This window comes from Argiope bruennichi, chromosome 5 (genome assembly GCF_947563725.1).
Source record: "Argiope bruennichi chromosome 5, qqArgBrue1.1, whole genome shotgun sequence".
Lineage (NCBI taxonomy): Eukaryota > Metazoa > Arthropoda > Arachnida > Araneae > Araneidae > Argiope > Argiope bruennichi.
The window spans coordinates 9,136,137-9,161,213 of NC_079155.1; positions in this window are offsets into that span (position 1 = coordinate 9,136,137).

Below are 25,077 nucleotides of genomic sequence, written 5' to 3' on the forward strand. Positions count from 1 at the left end.
TATCTTTATTCTGTATTAATAAAATTGTATTAAAAATATCTGTAATTTGTTTTTAGCTGAAAATTTTTGTATTATCAGACGTCACTCTTAATTGCTTAATGATTCACTGAAATTTTAATAAGTTATACTTTTAATTAAAGATATAGTATTTAATTAATTATATGGTATTTTTTTAAATTAAATATCTAGTAAAATGAGTATGATTTAAATGTATTTTTACGAAAAATGAAATAACTTGGTTTTTTATAATCTTACCTCAAATTTATATGGAATATTTTACTGAGAAGGAAATTTTATAAATTCTTTCAAACTTTCCAAATCCAAAAATTAGCTTTCATTGCAAGATAATTTGTTTATTTCGCGCAGATCATTCTTTATTTTTCTTTTTATATTGGATAGAAAATATGTTTTAACATCTCAAATTATTTATGATTAATTTTTATAACATTTTTAATCTTTTAAATCTAAAAAAATAATGATTTTGCACTAATATCTGCAAAAACAAAATCGGAGGTGCATTTTGGTTTGCATTCGTTTCAGTCAATATTAGAAAACTTGAAAAACTGATAATATTTTATGCATAATGAATATTAGTTGAAAATACAAAATTATAAAACTGAAAAGGGCATATTTTAGCATAAGGGCAATAATTATGATTTTTAATTGAGTTTATATCCTTTAGATAAATGGTAGATCTTCATTGTGAAAAGAAGAAGATACATCTTAATTTTATTTGACACCAAATTTGGGGAAAAGAGTAGCTTGAAGTTTGCCCTTTAATAAAAATATAGTAAAAATAAAATCTCGATTATGAAATTTAAAATAATAATGGAATTAACAGAATTTGTTTATTCTTATTCAAAAATATAAAAATGTCGACTTCTCTCCTTCTATTCAGTAATATCAATGCATATTTCAATCTATCAAGTGAGTTTTATTTTAAGCATTCACTTTTTTTCTGACCCAGTGAATACGCTGAATGTTTAAGATACGTAAGCCGATTGTTTGAAACTGCATTTATTTTTATGAATAAGGTGAAGTAAAATCAAATAATTGAAAAGGAAATTTAGAAGAGAAAACTCTACCATTACGACATTATTGAAATCGTAAAATAGAATAATTTAAATATGTTTAGATTCACTTTCATCATAAAATTAAAGCATACTTAAAGAATTCTTTGAATGAATAAATCAGTTACGGAATCGCAGATGCCGTTATTAATGATACGATGTTAAGTATTGCATCTTTAATAATATATCACACAATAAATATAATAATTGAAATGTGATTTCAGTAATTAATCATATAATTAAAAAATTTTCTTTCTTCCATTTTTAAAGATATGAATGTATTTAATTACTTAATGTTGCTAATTTAATAATTAATTTTGTGTTTTATATGCATTATTGACTTATTTAATTATAAACGTATGTATGAAAGCTGATGCATTTGAACTAAAATATATCATATAAGATTATTTACAATTTAATAAGATGATCAATGTTTTGAGTATAGCTATAGAAAAATATAAAGCTCATTATGTTTGGAAATTAGCATGGATAATATATTTAAATATTTCTGTGAATAATACTTCAGAATGAGACTTGAAAAAAGTTAACATTAATCAATTTAGCATTGCTTAATGTTAAATTATTTTCTGCAAGCACTTTTTTGGAATATATACGTGATCATGTTATTTTATCATTATGGAATTCTGTAATTTATATGTCAACTAAAATATATAAATTAATTTTTGGTGTGACTTGATAAATATTCTTATGAGCAAATATGTAAATTATTTGCTACTAAGCTTATTTAATGAAACATTGTAATCAGTAATATACAACATACTTACTTACATACAATATACGTAGTAAATTTACAATTTATAAAATGATGAATTATCAAAAAGAAATGCTAACAATATATATATATATATATATATATATATATATATATATATATATATATATATATATATATATATATATATATATATATATATATATATATATATATATATATATATATATATATATATATATATATATATATATATATATATATATATATATATATATATATATATATATATATATATATATATATATATTTTATTTCCTGTTCTAAATACAATTCCGAAATAAAACAGCACATATTGATAACTAAGTTTAGTTTCTAAAATACAGTTAAGATACTTTATATCCTGATTTTCTCCCATGCATTCTACTTAACAAATAATGAAGACATGCGCATTAGTTATAATTAGACAAATATAATAATGCGCGATGATAATGGTGTGCAAATATAAAACTTTCAACATAAATTATAAATAATGCATTTATTGATTTTCCGTTTCTTTCTTTTTCTACAGCAGTCTTAATTTAAATTGAAATTCAAAAATAAGTTACTTATGCAGAGCTTAAATGAGGTTATTTACCTCAGTGCTTAATATGATTTATTTTTAATTATTTCCAGGAAGAATTCAAATATATTTTAAATTTTATATGTGTTCCTAAATTCTAGTTATATAATGTACTTTGCACAGAACTTTTAATATATACTCAAATACAAAAACAAATGAAATCAACATTTCGGAATTCTTATAAATCAACTCGCATAATACAAGTTTAACGTTTTGTATTTTCCTGGAGGCTCATTTAAAGCTCAAAATTTATGGAAATGTCAACAATAAAGATGCAGTTATTCATAACATGAAGCTATAATGTACTTTATTTCCTAGTATATGATGCTAATTTTATTTCTCATTATAAAATGGAAACTATTTTATTAATTAGGAAAAATTTAATTTCAGAAGAAGTTCTGAATTATCTATTATTAGTTTCAAAAAATGAATATGTCTAAATACTGTGCTCCATTAATTATTCCAAATAGGAATATTCAAACACAGCGCACTAATGCAATCTAAAATTATTAACACCCGCCATTTTTTATTACAAGATAATTATATCATACCTATCATTCTAATTTAATAAGATTAATTTATGTCTGTTAATATAATCTTGAAAAACATTTTCCTTCATTTCCTTATAGATAAAAAAATAATATTTTGAGAGCTTATTTTTATATTATTCTTTTCTTATTTTCTAAATACATTTTAGCATCGTAGGCATACATTTAAAAATGAATCGAAATATTTACTACATGAATTGAGGGATAAAAAATTATCTTTGTCGATATCGACCAAACTTTATAGAAGAAGATTAATTTGAAACGTCAGATGTTAACATTGATTTAGCACCAGACTATACGTCATGTCAAGATGAAAAAGCCCAAACTGACAGTACTTTGCAATAATTTTGTTTCCCTCAATTTTTCCACTTCAAGTGGTTATGCTACTTTTAATCTTCATTTTTTTTTCATTGATTTTGGAAGTTTTATTATTGTTGAAAATTTCACTACTTATTTCTTTCCATAGAACTTTTCTAGCTTTAATTCTCAGACTTTATTTTAAATAGACCTTGTACGGCTTTAAGTAATTCAGTTTATGACAGTATTCTTGGATATTTTAGTGCAAAAGAAAATTATATTATTTTTGAAATGTTATAAAAAGTATATTTGATTTTCAAACAAACATTTAGTCTTGCTTATTATAATTTGGGATGAATTTTAATAGGCTCATTATTATCATAATAGATATTTTCCTTTGAGACAATTTTTATGATTTTCTTTTGGTTTATGTCAAATATCGGTCAGAAGATAAAAGTTCTTAATAGTATTCATAAATATTTGTTTAATACTGTACATGCCATGAGTAGAATTTTATTACATTTTCTTTCATGCTAATCTCGAAAATACGATTTTCTCTGTACATACTCATTTCATGTTTACATGTTTTAAGCATGTGTTGAATGCTTTTAGTTTAGCGATTTCGTTAAGATTTTAATTTTGAAAACTTTTTTCAAATATATTTTTAAAATCATACGCTAAAAGTTATTTATATTTCCAAGTCCTAAAACGTGTTAATAATAAATGGTTTTTGAAAAAATAAAGCCACTTACAGACGAATCCTGAGTGAAATTATATTCAGGCGATGTTTGTTTCTGTTAGAGCAGATCAACTTCAATATAATTATTCTTTCTCCTTTTTAATAGTTAAACGACTATTTTACCACTTTACACCAAATATTTTCAAGGTATAAAATAAACTAAATAACCATTGCACGTATTATTATTTTATCTTTTTCTGGATACACTATTTTTGCTTCTAGAGCAAAAGTTGTTAAATGAAATAATTAGACCACACCATGGACAAGTGGCTGAATGCTATAAAAATATTTGATAAAGTTTTTTTTTCAAAATGCTTTAAATTCAAAACGACTTCTCGTAAAGCTAGGGAAGCATGCCGTTATTGCAAAGTGATTATGCTAAATTTATTGAGACAGGTTACAGCGCCCGTAGTGGCTAAACGAGGAAATTACAAGATATTATAGTAGAGGAAATTAGCCAAAAAAAAATCCAATTAGAAAAATATACGCTATACAAAAATAAAAACACAAGATAGCATTTGATGGAGTTATATGTGAAATTGAAGGAAATATTTGTGACTAAAATTATAAATTTTTCCTTAATTAAAAAAAAATGTGTTCAAATTTTGAAAAAAAAATATTCTTTGGTATTATTATACAGTCTTTTCGAGCTATGCGAAATTTAAGAAACGAAGAAATTAAACAGAAATATATGACAAATCTGAAAACTGAACTCTGGGATGGGTGGGAGAGGAATACCACAGAATAAGTTTTTCATTTTTAGAATGAACCCTATTTCATGTCCCCGAAAGTTCGTAATTTTGATCCCAAATATCATCATCAATTTTACAGAAAATTGGATGGAAATCTCACATAAATCGTTTTATTTTCTGTGTTTTTATTATGGTATGTCATGAATTTTTCTAAGTGGATATTTGGGCAAATCTACTTAAGGTGTATGTACACACTTAAAACTTCGAAAATCGTTCAAAATATTGATTTTTTTTTTATTGCTTAATAATGTTCTCTGATCCTTTAGCTTTCAAACGATACCAAGATGTTGTCAATATTCGAAATGTTTCTCGAGTTATAATTATTTTTCTTGAGATGCTTTCATTAAAAACTCTAATTACGGTGTTTTTAAAACTCATTTTATGAAGAATGATATTTTTCTTTATGTTGCTGCATTCAAACAATCATAACTCAACAAGAAATTAACCAAATACAGTTATTTATATATCAAAATAATCTGTATGAAATAGCAGATGTTTTGAGCGTCAATCAAAGTTTTATTTATAGAAATAAATTTTTTATAGCTGTTTAAATGTTAAAATTACAGAAAAAATCTCGCTTTTTCTATTCATTGTTGATGAAAAAATTCTTTTAAAAAAACTCTACATTTTTATATCTTGTTTGAGGCAGACAACATAAAGACTAATAATAGGCATAATTTCCAACTAGAATTGTGTGTCTGTACAAATTAGAATTTAAGATATCATGTTTCAAAAAATAGGCTAATTAGCTCATTAAATATTATTTAACTAGTTAATAATTAGTATAATATGGTTTTTTTTAACTGAAATGAGTTTAAACATATATTAATAACCTACTGTAGAAAAACTGGACTTTTAAAGTTAAAATTAAATAAAAAATCATCAAGTGTGTACGTACACCTTAATTTTTTAAGTTATTTTTTGCAACTTCTTTATTTCACCGTTGAAGGTGCTATAATCTGTCTCAACAAATTCAGCGTAATCCCTTTACAATAGGTAAATGTTATTTGTCAGCATATACGAGACATCGTTCTGAAATTAAAATTCTTAAAAGTACTTTACTGAACACACTGCATATTTGAGATATATAAAGGTTCAGATATTTTATAATGAAAATGTTCTAAATGTACCATTAAATAACTTTACATAAAATAGTCATGCACATTTAAAAAAATGCAAAACAAGAAACTATTTAACCATACGACAGATTTCTGTTTAATAAAAAGCGTACCTTCAAACGCATCTAATATACTAAATGAATGCTGATGGAAATAAATGGAGTGATTACTTTTCACTTATAATCAAATTTCTTTTTCTTATTTATTTTTTCGAAAAATTTAAAATCATCTTGTTCAGATTTCCAACAGACGTACTTATTAATCTGAAAGATGGGAAATTTTGTAATTCACTTATTATAAGGATAATAAAAATGTTAATTGAATAAAAGCAGTTCAAAATATTGGGACAAATTCAGATTTATTAACAAATCATAAATTTAGCTATAAATTTTACTCTTTCAATTATAATTCTTAAGAAAAAAAAGCTATTAAGCATGCAAATTTCCGTTGTCAACTACATTGGCCTCCAAGAATTAAAGTTCAGCCAGTTTTTCTAAGCTTGCCATTAAAAAAATACAAGCCACATTAAAAATTCCCAGTTTATATGTGTCATATTAAAGTAATCTATGGAAACGTATGCAAAATCAATAGCTACCATATTTAAAGTTGAATATTTGTATAGGAATCGGAGAAAATGTGCAAATATCTAAGCTTCCTAATTTCGTGTGTAAATCGGGAGTTTCTTTAACAATATATAGAAGATACCAGAAATGTCTAGGAGAATCGGTTACTCAATCTGTTAAGATAGCGATAGGTTGGATGAATGAAAATGGTGTTCTCATAGGCTAATGTTGCTAGAAGTCTCAGTGTGTCTCGCTGTGTCGGCAAATGATTATGGAATCACATCGATCAGAGGATTGACATGTTTCAAACCGACCACAAGTCGCAATACCTATAAGAGACCATTACTTAGCACTTTCGGACAGAACGAAAAGAAAAGCTAATGCGACTAGCCCATGGTAGATTTTGTTTGGCGACAGGGCAAGATTTTCCACTACTTCAGTGTATAAACGTATTCCCAATATATATATGGATGGATGACGATCAGTTGTGTGTCTCCCCTTGAAGCCAGAACATAGAGTTGCCCGTTTACGTTGGCAAGAGAACATGTCTTCCAAACCAGTCATCAATAGGCTTCTGTACTCTTCACAGAAGAATCCAGGTTCACACAGGGAAATAATTCAGATCGTCAGAAGGACTAGAAGGAACGACGTACCAGAAATATCTAATCCACCACTGTAGAAAGTAACAGTTGAAGAGACAGTGGTAGAATTGGGCAGAAATTTTTCTCGATGATAATACTAATATGCATGTATTCCATGGAGGACTTTTGAACGGTGTGAGATATCAGATCGATATCCTTGATCTGTCTGTCCGCCCATACGCCGTTCCTAATGGTAGTGATTATCTTCTGATAAAAGACAATTCTCAAACACACTGATGTCCGCAATTATTAAGGACTGTCTGGAGGGTCATGGTGTAGAGAAAATGGAATGATCAACTCTTTCCTCAGACCTAAATTCTATGAAATATTTTTGAGATCTGGAATAAGGTAACTCCGTGTATGATCTTTACTTTTCATTTCGGTGTCGGGCAACATAATTATCAGCACAGAATGTCGATGCCGCCAATGCATTGCATTTTGAGGTGTAATGTTTCAACGACATTTTTCTACGTAAAAATATAATTTACTCTTTTCTCTAAGATTGGAGTTCTCTTCAAATAGTGCATAGTTTTCTTCTGAATCATACTTCTGTTGAGCGTTAAAAAATTTATATGCTACATTCATTAAAGAGTTGTAAAGTTTCTTCCAAATATTTTGAGTCTATGTTCATACATTCTCAAATTAGATGCAGCAAACTGGTTGCATTTTTACTGTTGGAACCCAATGAATCATCTGATATCCCAAGATATATCTAGTTGGTCAGTGTATTTAATTAGAAATGTAAATCAATATCAAATGCTTTCAATATCAGGTAATATTCTCGGACAATCATAGTAACTGTTATATGTTTTGTGAATAGTTTACTACCATTTAACAATTTTCCTAAACCGAAATCAGTATATACTGATGTATGGAGATTGACCGGGTCACATGTGCCAAAAGAGTAGGATGGAGACATTTTCTTTTGAAATTCTTAAGAAAATATTAGTATTCGAAAAACGAATTTTTGTTTCAGATGCGTTTTCCTACCGATTAAAACAAAAATTTGATCCAAAACTACTCTTAGAGTCACGCAATCACATATCAACGATATATTTGCCATTGCATTTATAAGTTATTCGTGTTTACATGCTTCTGAAAGTACACACCGACGAACGGTCAACTACTTGCTTTATTTCGCCCAAAATTTGAGGGATGTTTGCATTATAGATGTTAAAAATAGTTACTAGTTGTTATCATGTGACCTTAAATTCGACCAATTGAACATACAGATTTCCTCCCAATGGATTTCTGAAAATTGGAAGGAAATTTACGAAGTTAGTGCTACGCCCAAAATACGTACTTTGTTCATATACTGCGTTAAGGTTTTCAAGTTGTTACACACTTTGAACATAAAAATGTATGGATTACCTCACATGATCACCTGCTTCTTTAGTTAAAACAATCTTTTGAAAATAAATTAACAAATACAGAAGCTGTTTATTTATTTTACAGACATTTCATAATTAAAAGAAACATGCATAACTAAAGCATTATGTCAATGTAATTTTATCTCTTTGAATGCTTTCCTATACCCATTTGTAAAATAATCTCTTTCTGATAATCCAAGCAAAATCCAAATGTAATATTCAGATGTGACATTCACCTCGTTCCTATTTCAGTTCTGTCAAGAGTACATAGACCCCAAAGGCATTGTCTCCCTGTTCTTGCCTCTAATGTAAATGAGAAATGCGTAGAATAGGCATTCCTATGCATAACACGGCACACACGTCAGCACTGATGTGACATTTAGATTCATACGTTAATTGCTCAGTTCGGAGGCTTCAGATCAGCCCCAGACACTCTACAGTTGAGCAACTGAGAACCTGAAATGTAAATCACGGCGATATGTGCTCATTAAACTAATAGAGCAGTTTCCCATTAGGCTCCATAATGCATTACTGGCGTTTTGCATGTAGCACTTTGTGATACTACGGAGCGAAACTCTTTGCTAATTTAAGAATTCCAGAAGATACTAAAAGGATAAATTGTAAAAAACGTGTCAGTACATAAATATTAAATATTTTCCCCCATTAATTTAATGAAAATCCTTTTTTTTCTTGAAATAAAATAGAAAACTCATATTTTGTATGCGAAAATTGTTACGACCAGGGATAATATAAGCCTAAATGCACCATACAAACTTTAATGCTAAGATAAAGCAGAATAAAACTATTTTTACAAAATAAAATGGCATTAGAAACGCAAGCAAGATTCTTTATCAGAGTAGGAATTAAAGAAATTGAAAACAGGAAGAACCACATAAAATACAGAACACAGATTTAATGGAATATAGATTTTAAATTAGTGCAACTATCTAATTGCTCAACAAATAAAATTTGAATAAAATATCGTTTCAGAGCAGCATAGCATTCTCTTAGCATTTAGTGCCAAGTGCTTCAAATATTGTTGTTAATCCAGCACTTACTTGTTATTTTACATGCCATGTTCCTTATCAATTATATCCCAATTTTTTACCCAACTAGATTATCTAGTAATTAAGTAAGTAATATTTTTTAAATTTATTTCTTAGGCAACAATTATGATCTCTATGACAGCTTGTTAGTTAGCCCCACAAAATTGCAGCCCCAACCACTGACATTTTTTTAAGGTTGCATTTCCTTTTTTTTAACGTATTTCTTTCAATTTGAGAACTTTATAAACCATAAAAAGTAATAAAAAGTAAAAAATAAAATGAGAAGGAATGAAAAGTTAAAAAAAGGCAGGAAATGAATAAACAAGCAATGGAAACATTAATCAGAGCTTTTGGGTTAGTAGACCTTATCTAATATCTTATTGCGTGCACTACAAAAAGATTTTTCTTTCAAGATCAATTATATCTCCTTTTGAGTTTCGAAGAACTAGAGCTGCCAATAGATCAGACTTGGTTTGGAGAGCAGCCAGCTGATAGCTTCTATAACATCTTCTTCGCCCTCTTCTAAAGTTTGTTTTCATTCTCTCAGAATTATTTTTTTCTATTTTATTTTTTCTCATTGGCTACTTTTGAATATCAATTTCTCTTCTTATTGGCCGTCAGAAACATATCTAATTCATTAAATATTAATTTCCTTTAATTATACATCACTATTCAAGAAAGTGCGTAGATAATTTGATAAAATGTTATACAGATGAAAATTTTTATAAGAAGGTATCAATTATCATTAATAAATACATTAAAAAACAATGAAAAATACATATCACTCATTGCATTTTATTTGATATTCACTTTTGAGCAAGCACTATCGAATGGATTGTGCTGAAAAGGAAGAGAGTGCGTGTGTGTAATTGAGAAGACGTTTGTTTCGTATACTGCTAAATCATCACTCTGACATTCACGTATTCATCTATTGACAAAACTAAAACGAATTTATATCGTACACTGGCTATTTAATATGTTTGAAATGCAATAGCATATCTTGCTTTGAGACTAAATATTTACTCTAAGTATGGGTAAAATTAGCTTTTCCTAATAAAATTAGCATAGTTTCTGTAGAGCAGGTAATTTCTGCTAATCTCCCGCTGAATTCTCTATTTTATTACAGAATGGCATGTTTCAATGTGTTTGAGACCATCATTTAAGATTTATATGATCTACCAAAATACCTTGTACATAAACACATTTTTTTTCTTTAATTTTATGTACTGAAACTGTTTACGCAGGAAAAAAAATCATTTTCATTGAAAATGGGTGCACATACAGTTGACATTCTTACTGATAAATATTGCATAATATTGATTCGTAATTTTATTCCGTCTTAATCGGCTTACTTTAAGTAAATATGCTGTTTCCTCCATAAAGAACTGTCTTCTGTTTATGTTGTGTCTATACAGTATTTGCATAAAGCGAGATGGTACATAAAGGCTATTTATAATTCTGATCATATGAATATTTGGTAATTTACTTATTTCCACGCTTATATATTCAAACACTCGTGTTTGTTTAGATGGAATTTGTTTTAGCGATTGTCAATAAGACGCCAGATTATGGGTATATAAAAAAAGGCATTTAATCAAACACATTTCTGGTTTAATTTCGGTTTGGGGAGTTTTTGTCTTTTAAGATACTCTCTGAAGGAGCATATATTTATAATTTATGCATTTAATCTACAAAATATAACTCTTAAATAAATTAGATTTTAGATATTTTTGTTACTTTTAAAATTATTATTTATACCAATTCCTTGATTAAAAGTCTTTATACATTTACCTATAGCATGTTATTTTATTTCAAAATATCTCGTAGTTGTGGGGTATTACTGCTTTACAAAAAATAAAACAGTGTTTTATGAGATGAAACCCATATATTCATAGATTTTTATTTTATAAAGACTTCCATCTTGAAATCATTACCCGAATTTCATTTTATAATATTGGAAGCTGAGAAAAGGCCTTTGATTGATAGAAATTATTTCTTTATGTTGCATTTTTAGTGAAAAAGTGCGTACATGAATTAAAATAATATGAATAAATATGAAATTAATAAATAGTTTTTTTTTGCATTACAACAAAAATTTACATATCAAAATATAGCAACATAACAAAATGCTTTTTTCATTTCTAAAAATTGATTAATTCATTAAGTAATAACTATATAAAATTTTTTGTCTCTTTTCTCAAATCAAGATTAAAATATATTCATATAATCCCTTTAAATAATAAAAGGTTGCTTTTGTTTATTATTTGTTTATGTTATTTAAAAAAAAATGTTTCTATATTATATTTCTAGTGATATTTGCCGACAGTCTAGTACGCCAGTATTAATGGAAGCTCAACATTTCAATTGAATAATCTGTGCATTCCTTCAAAATTTTTCAAAAGATTTTGATACATATATAATTGATATCATAACTGTTTTGAAAACTTTATACCACTTTGTTCATTGTCTTATGAATTTCCCTAGTTTTCCATCTACATCTTCATGCACCTAACTACATCAAGAGGAAAAATACCAGTGTTTCAAAATGAATGCTCTTTCAAAATTGCTGATTCTGATGTTGAACGTTAAATCTTAAGTGCAAGAAAATGAAAAAAGAATATTAAAAGTATTCACTAAATTATTAAATATGAATCTATTGAATATGAAAAAAAATAAGCCAAATCTTTATATCTTGATCATCAATAACGCGAAGGAAGATAAGGTGACATATGAATTGTAACAAAGAAAGCGTTTTGGTTTGATCTCCAGCAATAAATCATCTTATTGTAAAACAGACTCAAAATACGAGTTGAAATGAATTAAAGATATAACGGACCGTACGGAAAGATATACGGAAAATGTTTGGGCAAAAAACTGGCATAGTTGACAAGGTTATTATTTGATGATGTTTTTGAGCTTTAGGCTCTTCGGAAATTATTGCTAAAAATGTTACAATTTCACTTATTTTTTAATAAACAATTCTTTAGTTTAATCTTACTCCTGAAATGGAGAGACTTCATTTCTGAGCTGTTAAAATATCGCTGTCTTTCATTGCCTTTAGCTTTAATATATTCATAGCAGAGAAACAACATCGCTGTTTTCCAGTTCTCATGGCTCAGGCGTTTTTACAATAATATCTGAAAATATATCCATGTCTATCTATCTAAATCTATATTTATATCTCTCTATCTCCATCTATATATATATATAGAGAGAGAGAGACAGAGAGAAAGAGAGAAAGAGGAGGGGGTATATATATATATATATATATATATATATATATATATATATATATATATATATATATATATATATATATATATATATATATATATATACCCCCTCCTATTTCTCTCTCTCTCTCACTCTCTCTGTGTGCATACGTGCGTGCGAACCTTTTATGCTAAAGAAGTTTTGATGCATGCAGCAATAGAGCGAAAACTTAAGTATGATTATAAGTGTTCAAACACTGACTTGGCTATTTTTATGATTGTAATTTTTAAAGACTGTTATAATATTTGCAAATTGTGTCATATGTCATGGGTATTACAAAGTTTGTTTAAAGCGCCAGTTCAAATGGATATGAGGTTGGGATATTTCAACCGTAGTTATTTCTTGAGTAGTTGAGGCTCTCCAAAAATTAATTCCAAAATTTTAATTAAATCAGTAATTTTAGAATATACTATTGAATAAATACATTTTCTTATCAATTTAAAATTAGAGTTTGAGTAAAGCTTGAGGTAACGCTAATTTTATTTTTTACCTTATAATATATATATATATATATATATATAATTTTGGTTGGTTTATACAATTTAGACTTTCGTGATGCTATAAAGTTAAATAAATCATTTATTTACGCATTATGATTGCTAAAATTTATAAAAATATAATTTAAAAAATAGTGTAAAGACAGACAAATCATTATTATGCTACGCTATTTTACTCTAAAGGTTTGGAATTTTTTTAGCTCTTTTACCTGTGCACCTGACATCAGTTGCTAAGATATCATTAGTCTTCTTTCTTATATATGTAGGTGTGGGATTTCCTATTATTGTTGGTGTTCTCTTGTTTTGAGTTGATCATATTAATGTTTATTAACTATTTAGTTATAAAATTAATAAATTGGGATTATTTTGGCATTTAATAGAAATGTCAAAAATAAACTAATAAAACAACTCTTTAAACTAATATACGTTTTACTTTAGAATTAATTGTTAAAACAAACTAAGAAGATGAACATAAAATTTTGATTAATTAAAGATTTTATAAATGTATATAGTGATTCATCCATGATAGAAATCTACATATAACTCATCCTGAACCAAATGTTAATAGAAAAATGAAATAAAAATAAAAAAGAAGAAATCCTATTTAACGGAGATTCTGTTTTTATTTATTAATTTGAAATTTTCTGTGTTAGATTTATAATTTCAAATTAATAAACAAAAAAATTTGGTTTATTAAAGAATTTTCAACTAAATGAAAATTGGTTTTTCACAACGTTACTGAACTAACATTTTTTTACTGCTCCAGTTTGTGGAAAAAGTAGTCACGTTATTAAAAACAAATTTCATTCATTGTAGCTTTTAGCACAAACTAACCAACTAGCTAGAATTCCTGGTAAAATCACTCTTAAGTATTTTCACAGAGGAAACTCATTTCCATAACATTTGACAACGTAGCTTGCTTAAGCACACTGCCCACCTCCTGCAAATATAACCACTAATATTTGCTTCATTTTAATATTAGCTATACATTACACACACTCGTGAATGCAGTGCTTTCCTATCAGTTCATTTTCTCGACTGGTAGTTCTGGATTAGTAACCGATACCTACGTCACTGACGTTAGACAAACATAATGATACCCAACGTTAAAATTCCCTACGGCTGTTGTGATACGAGTCACTCGTTCGAATGGCTTCGGAAAGATATCAGTGACGTGTTGGTGGCATGAAATCACTTCAGGCTTCAAGTTTGCAAATTAGGCTTGGGGATGAAATCACCAGATTTACTGAATCATATCCTATAAACAGATAAAGTGGAATGCCTAACTCCACTCACTTCGCTATTGTTAATGAACTTATTGGAAATCTGATACTCAACACAAATACTAAAAAGGGGGCTCTAATATATGAGTTCTAATGATGCTCAATGAATTATGGGCGCGGACATCCTGCTTAGTGAATGGATGTGAATTTGAATGCATGAATTTCTGAAACAATAATGCATGGTGTTCAATTCAATTTTGGATAAAATTAGAATCCATTCAGATATGTAGAAAATTTGAATCATTAATTGATAATATAACGCAGATACGAGAATTTTCATCGTATCGATAACGATTCATATATTTTAAATAATCAATAAGAATTAATCCTTGCAAAACATGAAATCATTCCTTTAACATTCATCTTTTAAAATCATTCGTTTCATTTGTATGAGATAAATACAGAAAAATTACAAAATTATTAAATCTCTTGATCATTTCCTTTCTTATAAATCTAAAAGGTCACTTTTATAAGAGAATATAAATTTTACTTAGTTTAATCAAATTTCATTCCTTATCACGTTTTTCTCTATAATATTCTTAAAGAGTTTAATGATTTGTTTGTACCCGGATTTCGAAGAGGTTATATCAGAATTTTACTGAAAACTAATATTAAAAAAAATGTGTGTTTTTTTCATATTTTGTTCTTTAATGATTTTCTTTAAACCGAATATCAATAGAAAATAAAAAATACTGTACAGGAAAATAAGTACTGCATACTGTAAAAGAAAATTAAATTCAAGAGAAGCTACAAAAAATGTATAAAATAATTTCACAAACATTTACATTGATACAAAAATAAACCACATGTTAGCCTCATAATAAAAAATAATATGAAACTTTATTAACACTTGAAAAAAATTTATTCTGCGAACAAATGGGAAGAAAACATTAGAATTTAGAATGTTTTTTTACATTCTTAATTTTCTTTGAGATATCCATTCTTATTAGATCTCTTTTGATTATAGCACTTTGTATAAAAATATATTTAAAAAGTTGCACAGAAATACTGAATCCAGTGTTTGATTGAGTTTAAGCCTGAACCGCAATCTCAGTCAACATGGTTAAAGCAATGCATGTTTAAAATTTGCATCCGCATTATTTTTATAAAAACATACAAGTAAAAAAATGGGTTTGTCGTACTTTTTCGCTATGAAATATACTTCCAACCACTCTTTTTAATAGATAATTTCCAGGTATCATATTCACATTTTTTATATATTTTGGTTTCCTATCTTTTTAAGATCTTATGAAATAGCGATGTCTTTATACATGCAAAAATAAGTGATTCGATTTTGCTGTCGCTTTCATTTTCTCCTAAGAAAATTTCAAGTTCGAAACGAACAGCGATTCACCTGAAAGACGCTGGTTACCATCGAAAGCGATTGGTGTCAATATTTCCTTCATTTCCCGAAATCCTTGCACCCCCTCAGGCCAACAGCTTGTGTAATTCTCTTTTCAGTCTGCGCTTTTGTTGAATTTTGGCAGTTGAAATCTGTCGAAGATTCCAAATCCTTTTTTTTTTTTTTGCTTTACTGCTTCTCTGTAAAGGAGAATGAATACCAATATAGGTGAGAAGCTAAGATATTCACAAAAATGTTTTTAAAGTTTCCATCGAAATTATTCGAACTTTTTATTTTTCTATGCAGCAATTTATTTATTAAAAATCTGTATTTCATTCATAAATATCTTTGATAAAAATCTTTCAATCCCATATAAAACAGAGCTATTTTTTTATTTTATAAATGGAATTGACTCTTCCTTTCCCTTGGAATATATGTACAAAAACAAACAACAACAACAATATATATATATATATATATATATATATATATATATATATATATATATATATATATATATATATATATATATATATATATATATATATATATATATAATCAATTTATCTGTCTTTTCATTGTAAAATAAGTTAATATCATTTTGCTTTTTGTGTACTAAACTTTATAGACTTCCTATTATGAATGGTGTAAAGATCATCGTCTCATTTCTATAATTCATCATAATGTATCTGTTTTGAATTTCTATCTCTAACATGCTATTTATTTCTTCAAAAGAGATTCTAAAAGGCAATAAAAGTCTGTGAAGAGCTTATACGGGGAATATATGAGTTAATTAAATATCACGATGTTATTATATCAATGCATAACAATTTCAGACATGTGGAATTTATATTTGTTACGAAATATTATTATATTATTTGATCATGATCCATGCATCGAAAACGTATAAAATAGAAGGCAGAAGATGAAATATTAAAGGTATATTGTGGAAGGAGTAAAAATTGCAGACCAGAAAAATGTTGCAAATTCGCCGAAGATGTATAATATGCAAAATTTTTTAAGCCAAGCATTTGCAAGTTTTGATTATAGTAAAGTAAATCTTTAGAACAAAGTGTATACAATATAATGACAAAAATAAAAATAAAAACAAAGTATCTTATATTTATACTTATTTATTTTCTAAATAATTGCTTTTACATATATCTAAAAAAAATGAAGTTTCTAAGCCCTTTATGCAAACAAAAATTTGGGAAAGCAGGAAGGATATTAAAAATGTATAGAATAAATTTTGTAATTGTTATTTATGTTTATTGTTAATTACCACTAAAAATGTCTGAAATAATAGGCAGAATATATAATAGTTGAACGCTGTCATGTATAATTTTTTGGAAAATAAAGATGCCTTCAAGCCTTTTTTTGTGGATTTATATTTTTATATTAACCTCCTGTGCAATATCAGTACAAAGATTTATCACATACAATTTTCTTCTTCTTTTGTTTCTTCTCAATTTTCATATGATAGTTTAAAAAGTTTGATTTAAGACATTTATCAAAATTAGAAGTGTCTTCAGAAGAAAAAAATGTAGCTAATTCTTAAAAGATGTTCAAAGCAAATGACAAGTGAAGCAAATATTTGTGACAAAGTTTCTTTAATCAATGGGAGTGTTTCTAATTTCTAGTTTAAATTAAAAAAATATTTATTAAACGAAATCGTAAAAAATTGTTCAAATGAGGTAAGGATCTGTGGTGAACATTTTTGCCCAATTTGAACTTTAGAATATACGGGTAGTATTACATTACTATATATAAATTCAGGAAACAGATGAAACGATTCCTTTCTTTCCCATGCTCAAACTATTTCTAAAATGACAAGGATAATCTTTAACTTGTTATTGTTGTGATTATAATTTCTGTATAAGGAATAAAATTATTTCAATTGATACAACTTTGGAGGCAGTGTAAAACTTACAAAAACATGTTTTGCTAATTAATGTACAACATATCAAATCAATATTCCTTAAATCCCTTTACTGATTTATTCTTAAGCTTCACTGCGAGTCAATAGATGATAAGTTATTGATAAGTTATAAAATTATTTCTTTCCTAGTGTTTGCAGAAATGATGTAGGCTAAAGTTACGTTTATTCCTATGAGGAAAACATATCTTTTAAAGGAGATTATGGCACTTGACAGCTAACTTTGACTGATGTATAGATTGTAGCTCTTGTATTTCGTTCTCAGCTTCCACCAATGCTGTGAGGACCAAAAATATTCATATAACTCCACATGATTAAGAAGGCTGGGAATAAATCATTTCTTGTTACTCAAATATAAATAAAATTATGATTGAAATGCAAGTTTTATGCTCTGTTTTAAAATGAAGAATGTTCTGTCTTTCTTTCTTTATTGAAACATGCTCCAAACTATTTATTTTCCTCCTTTAGAAAGAATTATTTGAATAAAATAATTAAAAATTGTTAAAAAATATTTCTCAAATACCAAAAGCAATTATTCTTAAACACAGTCATTCCCAAAAAAATATAACTTAACAGTATTTCTTTTTTTAGGTAATTTTAAATCATCTTAAAGGCAATAAATTTTTATCTTTCGAAAAAAAATTAAAAACAGTTCATTACTCCTTAGAATATTTTTTTAAAAAATTTATTTGAAATAGAAACAACTGAAAGGAAGTTTAAAAGCTTCCAATTCTCTTATCGACTTCTTTATTAAGAATAACCTTTGAAAAATTAACACAAATTTCTTTGAATCAATTCTCACATGATTGTAACTTTCACTAAAGCTCATATTTATTTAGAGGAAATTTGCTCAGAAAAATCAATTTGATAGCGGTTAAGCGAAAAAGTGATATTTTCCTTTTTCCTAAAATAAACAACAGTTATTCTTCTTTTCGTACAAGATGAAAATCAATCATTTAAAAGCTTCTTCTCCTTCCTTGCTCCTGTTTAGAAAAAGGAAAGCTGTTTGAAAGGCACTTGCAAAACAAAAATAAAATTCTGTCCAAGGCTTTTCACATAAATAAATGAAGTTTAACATCTCTCCTTTTTATTCATTTTACTCTTCTCCTTTCTAGAATTTTAAAACTCACTAGAAACGTTCATTTTTTTTTCTCACTCTCAGAAAAATTCAAGAAAAAAAAATAAGAAAAAAAGGGCACATTCAAGAAATTCATTCACCTTTTTCTCCCAATGGTCCTTTGTTGAAACATCGACTGACTTTGCTTTTAGCCGGGTGGAAGTGACAACAGCCTTTCGTGTCATCCCGACGTCCAACGGAATGACATCTTGCGACGTCACTTCCGGTCTATCGGTCACTGTCACTTCGGGAGTCATCTGGGGCATGACCCTCGAATTTACGTTCGGGTTGGCGCGTTAACATTCTTCGAGCTGAAGTAAAACTTGAAAAAGAAGGCAATAAAAAAAAAGTGCAACGATTTGTGGATAAGCTTGAACAGGTTCTCACTTTTTCTTGTTTGCCTACTTAAACTTCTGCTGGTGAGGAAGGAGACGGCAGTTGTCAAGTCATCAAACAGTTTAAAGAGGATGGCTTTATTCAGTAGAAACACAGTATTGCTTTCAGATACTTGAAGGAATGAAAGGATTTTCTGACAAAAAATGCATTGGATATTTAGGCATTTTATGGGGGGGGAAAATGGATTTTGAAACATAATGAAACAAACTTTATTTTAAAATTTAAATATGTAATATTATGATTTAAAATGTAAAAGATGAATATAATGTAATAAAATCAATAAAAGTGGCGAATTTTGTTTTTTGAAAAATATTATTTCATGCAAATATTTGAGGAAACATATTTGTTTACTACCACAAAATATTAAGATTTTTTTTTTTTTTTTTTTTTGCATTTGTTGGTACCATTACGGCTAGTATTCTTTCTATATGTGATGCATAAATTATAATATGCTGCACTAAATTATAATATACAAAATACCATTCCAGAACAGATGAACCAAGCCAGATGAATAAAAGACAGAAAATTCAAGGTTTAAGATTTACCATGCGACAATATTTAAGACAAGAGGCTAAATATTTATGGTTATTCATTTTTAAAGAGGGGGGGGGGGGTAATCAAACGGAAGCTTTACATTACTTTTTCTGAAAAAATTGAAATGAAATATAAAAAAGCACAATTTTTTTTTATTTATTTATATTTAAATAATGTAATTAGATTACCACACTCAATAAATGAAATTCTCGATAAAATCAGGATCGCTTATGAAAATAAAAGAAAAGAGACAATGAAACAAAAGAAAATTAATTTATCTAAGATATTTCTATATTCAATTTACGTAATATATTAATTTACACCATTTTTTAGCATATACTTGTAAAACATTGAATTAACAAATGAAATGATATTATTTACAAATACAGCTGAGAAATCGGAAGTGCATTAAATAGTATTTGTGTCTAAATATGATATAAATACAAAATATTTAAAACACACTCATTTAAAAAGTCTGATTTTGATAAATTTGAAGGCGATTACTTTAAAGATATAGATTTGAATATTTTTTATTAATATATCTGAGCGTATTTCAAAATAATATAGATGTCACAGAAAATTTTAAATGCTATCTATCTGTTTTTCAGATCACGGAAATTATCTTTTATTCATTAATGATATATTTTTACTTTTAAATCATTCGCTATAATTTTGAAAAAAAAACATTAAAGGTTTTAAAAAGGAGAATAAATTATGACAAAATTTGCTATAAACGAGGAAACATTGAATTAACAAATGAAATGATATTATTTACAAATACAGCTGAGAAATCGGAAGTACAATCTTGAAAGCTCACCATTTCAAGATTGTATCATCTACGACTGCAAATTTCTAATTATCTTTCCTAATTCTTTTTTTATTTCTTTTTTATTAATCACTCTACTCTTTCAGGAATCGTATTATAAGGAAATTAAAACTGAAAAATTAAAAATGCAAAAAAAAAGCTTTAAAAGATAAAATTAATATTATGATTTAGGCTATTTTCTTCATAAAAATTAAAGAACAAATTTTCAATGAAGAATATTATGCAAAAAAATTTATATGTTGAAAATCGTAAATATGATAAATACAAAAATTGAAAAAGAAGGAAAAAAATTGGAGCCCTTATTTTTTTCAGATTATTCATTGAATTGATTTTGAAAATCTACATTGCTTTGTCCAGATGAATTTTATAAATTAAATGTGATGCAATGTATTTTAAAGATATTCCATTTATGATAAATGAAGATATAGTACTCAAGTAGGTGTAATCTAAAATTCACAGTCAGAAAAACATCATTGGTATAAATAATGTGTCAGCGCCTTCAGAAAGTAGTCAAAGAAAAGCATACAATATTGAAATATTCAATTTAAATTCAATCTGAAAAAATAACACCATGCAAGCAGATGTTATCACTATTTTGGATAAAGACTTAAAAAAACCATTATTTAAATACTTATTAAAATTTTCATAAACGATTTTATGCTTCGGATAAATTATTTGATTTACAAGAATCTTTCGAAAACATTTTACTCGAGAAAAAATATTCTATTTAAAAGAACATTTGTCTCTTTAACTTGACGAGGAATTAATTTATTGCACTTTCTATCGAATGATTTTTTATTACAGTGCATCCTGCAATCCTAATTTCAGAATTAGATTAAGCAGTTAATATTTTTGAATAATCCCATTTTAAAGAGAAATGCGAGATTCGAAATGGATTTAAAGAATAATTTCCTTTTTGATAAAGGCTTCAATTCCAAATAATCGAAATCTAATTTGATTTTCATATAAAGAGCTTTAATGATATGTATAGTTTAAAGCATTCTGTATGTAATGAAATGTAGCTCTTTCTATCGTGTTTCAAAGATCAAAAGATCTAAATTCATTATTTATATTTCTATTAGCTGACGAATAATTAAAATGCTCTAAATTTAAATAAACGTAACGAAGTTTCCTCTTTTAATTTATTGAATTCTAGGAAACGATGAAGAAGGTTTATTGAATTATTATAAATCCAACGGACATTTAATAGATATGTTATTAAGTTAATAATGATTTATTTGTTTTATCAAATTAAACTTAACGGAAATATTTATTATATATTTTTTATCAGCGCTTCATTTACTGAAACACAAATATAATATATATTTCAGGAAGTTTTGATACATAGATATTGAAAGATAAGCACAAATTCAATTAGAAAGAGAATTTTCTTCAAATATAAAAATGTAAAAAATAATAACAAATATATAGAAATGAAAATAAATTTAGATCAATGATTGAAATCTTTTATTTTAATTATTTAACTGGATTTTTCTTTGAGGTTCGAATATACTTTCAGTAATGAAAAAAGACTCATAAAACATATAAACTTAATCTCAAATTATGTGAATAATAGATGAAATTTCCAAATACAAATACTTTTCTTCTGCGTATAAATTTCAGATTTAAAAATGAAAATGTTGAATTGAGATAATTTAAAAGTGCAAAATAAGAATTTCTAACTACTTTAAAAAATTACATACCATTTGATCTTAAGATATTGAGAAACAAATTATTCAGTTTCTTACTATCTACGTACATATTGAAAGTTCAATATTTCTTATGATTGCGATTTTTTATCAAAATATTCAAAAATATATTGAGGAAAACATTTGAGATCTTTGTCATTTCATTGGAAATGCTAATTCATTTTAAACATATTTCCATAATAAATATTCTTAAAATTCAAAAAAAAAATCTTTGAAATAATTAAAACACTTGATTAATAATTTCGTGATCAGTTACTTTAATTTGTTTGTAATTTTAAATATATATATATATATATATATATATATATATATATATATATATATATATATATATATATATATATATATATATATATATATATATATATATATATATATATTGGCCATAAAATTCTTATAAAATAGAATTTAGGTGTAATAAACTGGATAAATTTACAGTTGACATGGGTTTTTGAGTTCCGAATTCTTTCTCTATGCATCTGTCTAATCAATAGAAAAAAATATAATATGCTTTTAACTTTTATATAAAGTGGCGAAATTAATATATTGGATTTGTAGATTCGCAGTAAATAATAAAAAAGTAAATTTTAAACAAAAATATTCTAAACGGGATATATTGCTCAATTTGGAAATTTTAATAAGTTTAGTAAAGCGTGAATTATTTTATATCATGATTAACTAAAATATGAAATACCAAATCCTCTATATCTAATACTTGTACATTTCTTATTTCATGAAATTTATAGCGAATATTTTTTTTTCTGAAAAATATAACTATTTTTCAACTTTAAAAGTTATAAATATTGAATTATCAAAAGTTGGGCTTAAAATCCTCATTTGAAGAAACGGTATTATATAAAGTCTTATAATAATTTGCACGATGAAATTAAATAGAAAATGTTTTATATCTTCATTAGCATTTTCCATTGGATAAGTTTAAAGGAATCTAACTTTGTTTTTAAAAATTGCAACAAATACTGAAAGAAACTGAAACAATAACAGTAGACGCATTCGACAGCTTCTCTAGATTTATTGAAGCTTTGTGTTCAGCCTGTTGTAGAGAAACTGTCATTACGTTCGGTTGGAAGCATCTTCAATTCTAGAACAGTTTCTGTAGACCACTATGCATTATTAACTAGCACATCACGGTTTGGTGTGCAAATCCCATCGTCTAACGATTCGATCAAGCGAACTGTCAGGATATTATGTGATGAACCATCAAACTTGATGCTCTCCACCGATGTTCTCTAGATGAAGAATCGATAATGACTTGCGGTTACGTTATGTATTTTCACACTTTTAACTTCACGGTTTATAGCATATGGTTATAATACTAAATATATATTTTTAAGAGAAAAGAAAAATATTTAAAGGATTAAAAATATGACTTAGTGTGATTTTTTGGTACTCATTTAATATCCTTTTGCCAAAACAATTAAAAACGTTGTTTACATTTAATAGAAGTACCATTTAATTTGTGCAAATCAATAAAATTCCTTTCCTATTAGTTTATTATTAGTATTACAATTATTATTAGTAGATATAGTTTTTATATTTATGTTTCAAAATTCTAATATTTGTATAGATTTCATATAAAAGTATTTTTTTTTTTATTATTTACCTTTGAATATTTTTAAACACAGAAATATTTCGATATATTTCGTTTTTACAGAAATTGATAAATTCTGAATTTAATATAAATATTTATTCCTAACAAAATGCTAAATTAATTCTATCTTTAAAAAATTCTGAAATTCAAAAGCTATTAAATTTACAAAAAGTGGAAATTGACTGTATTTAAAAGCCAAAAGAGTAAAATCAAAATAATAAGCAGCATGATAAAGCAGTATGGCTAAAATTTTATTTTGTTTTCTAACTATAAATCAATTTCCTTTGATTAATGCCAATTCTATTTACTTATAGTTAAAGTAAATACTCATTATTTTCTAGAAAATTATGTTTAATATCTTTTACATGCCATTGGTTCTTATTAATTGAAAACTTCAAAGTGAAAAACTTATTCTATTACTTTCAGTATCATTTTGTTATAAAAAGAGTATTAGGGTTTTGTTATAAAAAGAGTATTAGAGCTTCTGGGTAGTTTCAAGGGATCAGTTAGAAAAATACATACCACATCAGTCATATTGTTAACTGCTCCAAGTTAGAAAGATCTTGTGAACACGTAAGTCTTTTTTTGATAGTATCTATTTTTTCAATTAAAGTTAAATTTCAGTTTGTAAGGAAATCTTTATGTTACAACTTATGAGAAATGAGTTGTTGTTTCGGTGAACAAAATAGGAACTAGAGAAAAACTCAAGTTCGTAAATCTTCAAAAAAATAAATGCCCAAAATGTCACTAAAGTAGGTGTTACCACTCCTAATAAGTTTTATATTTTCTGCTTATTTCCATTTTAGAGTTTGCGTTGCATCTTTTTCCAGCTTGAAATCTATAAATCAGGTTTACTGATTTAAGCAAAATATGTCGTGTTTGCTTTAAGAAAGGAGCTTTTACATTTTGTTATTTCATCTCTTAAATGTACAGATCATTTGATCAAATTCAGTTTACCTACTTCATCTCTAAATGCTCTGATAAGTTTTTATCATCATTATGTAAATAACCCCTTGAAACTCTCTGTCTTGTGTTGTGCAAAAATAAACTGATTCT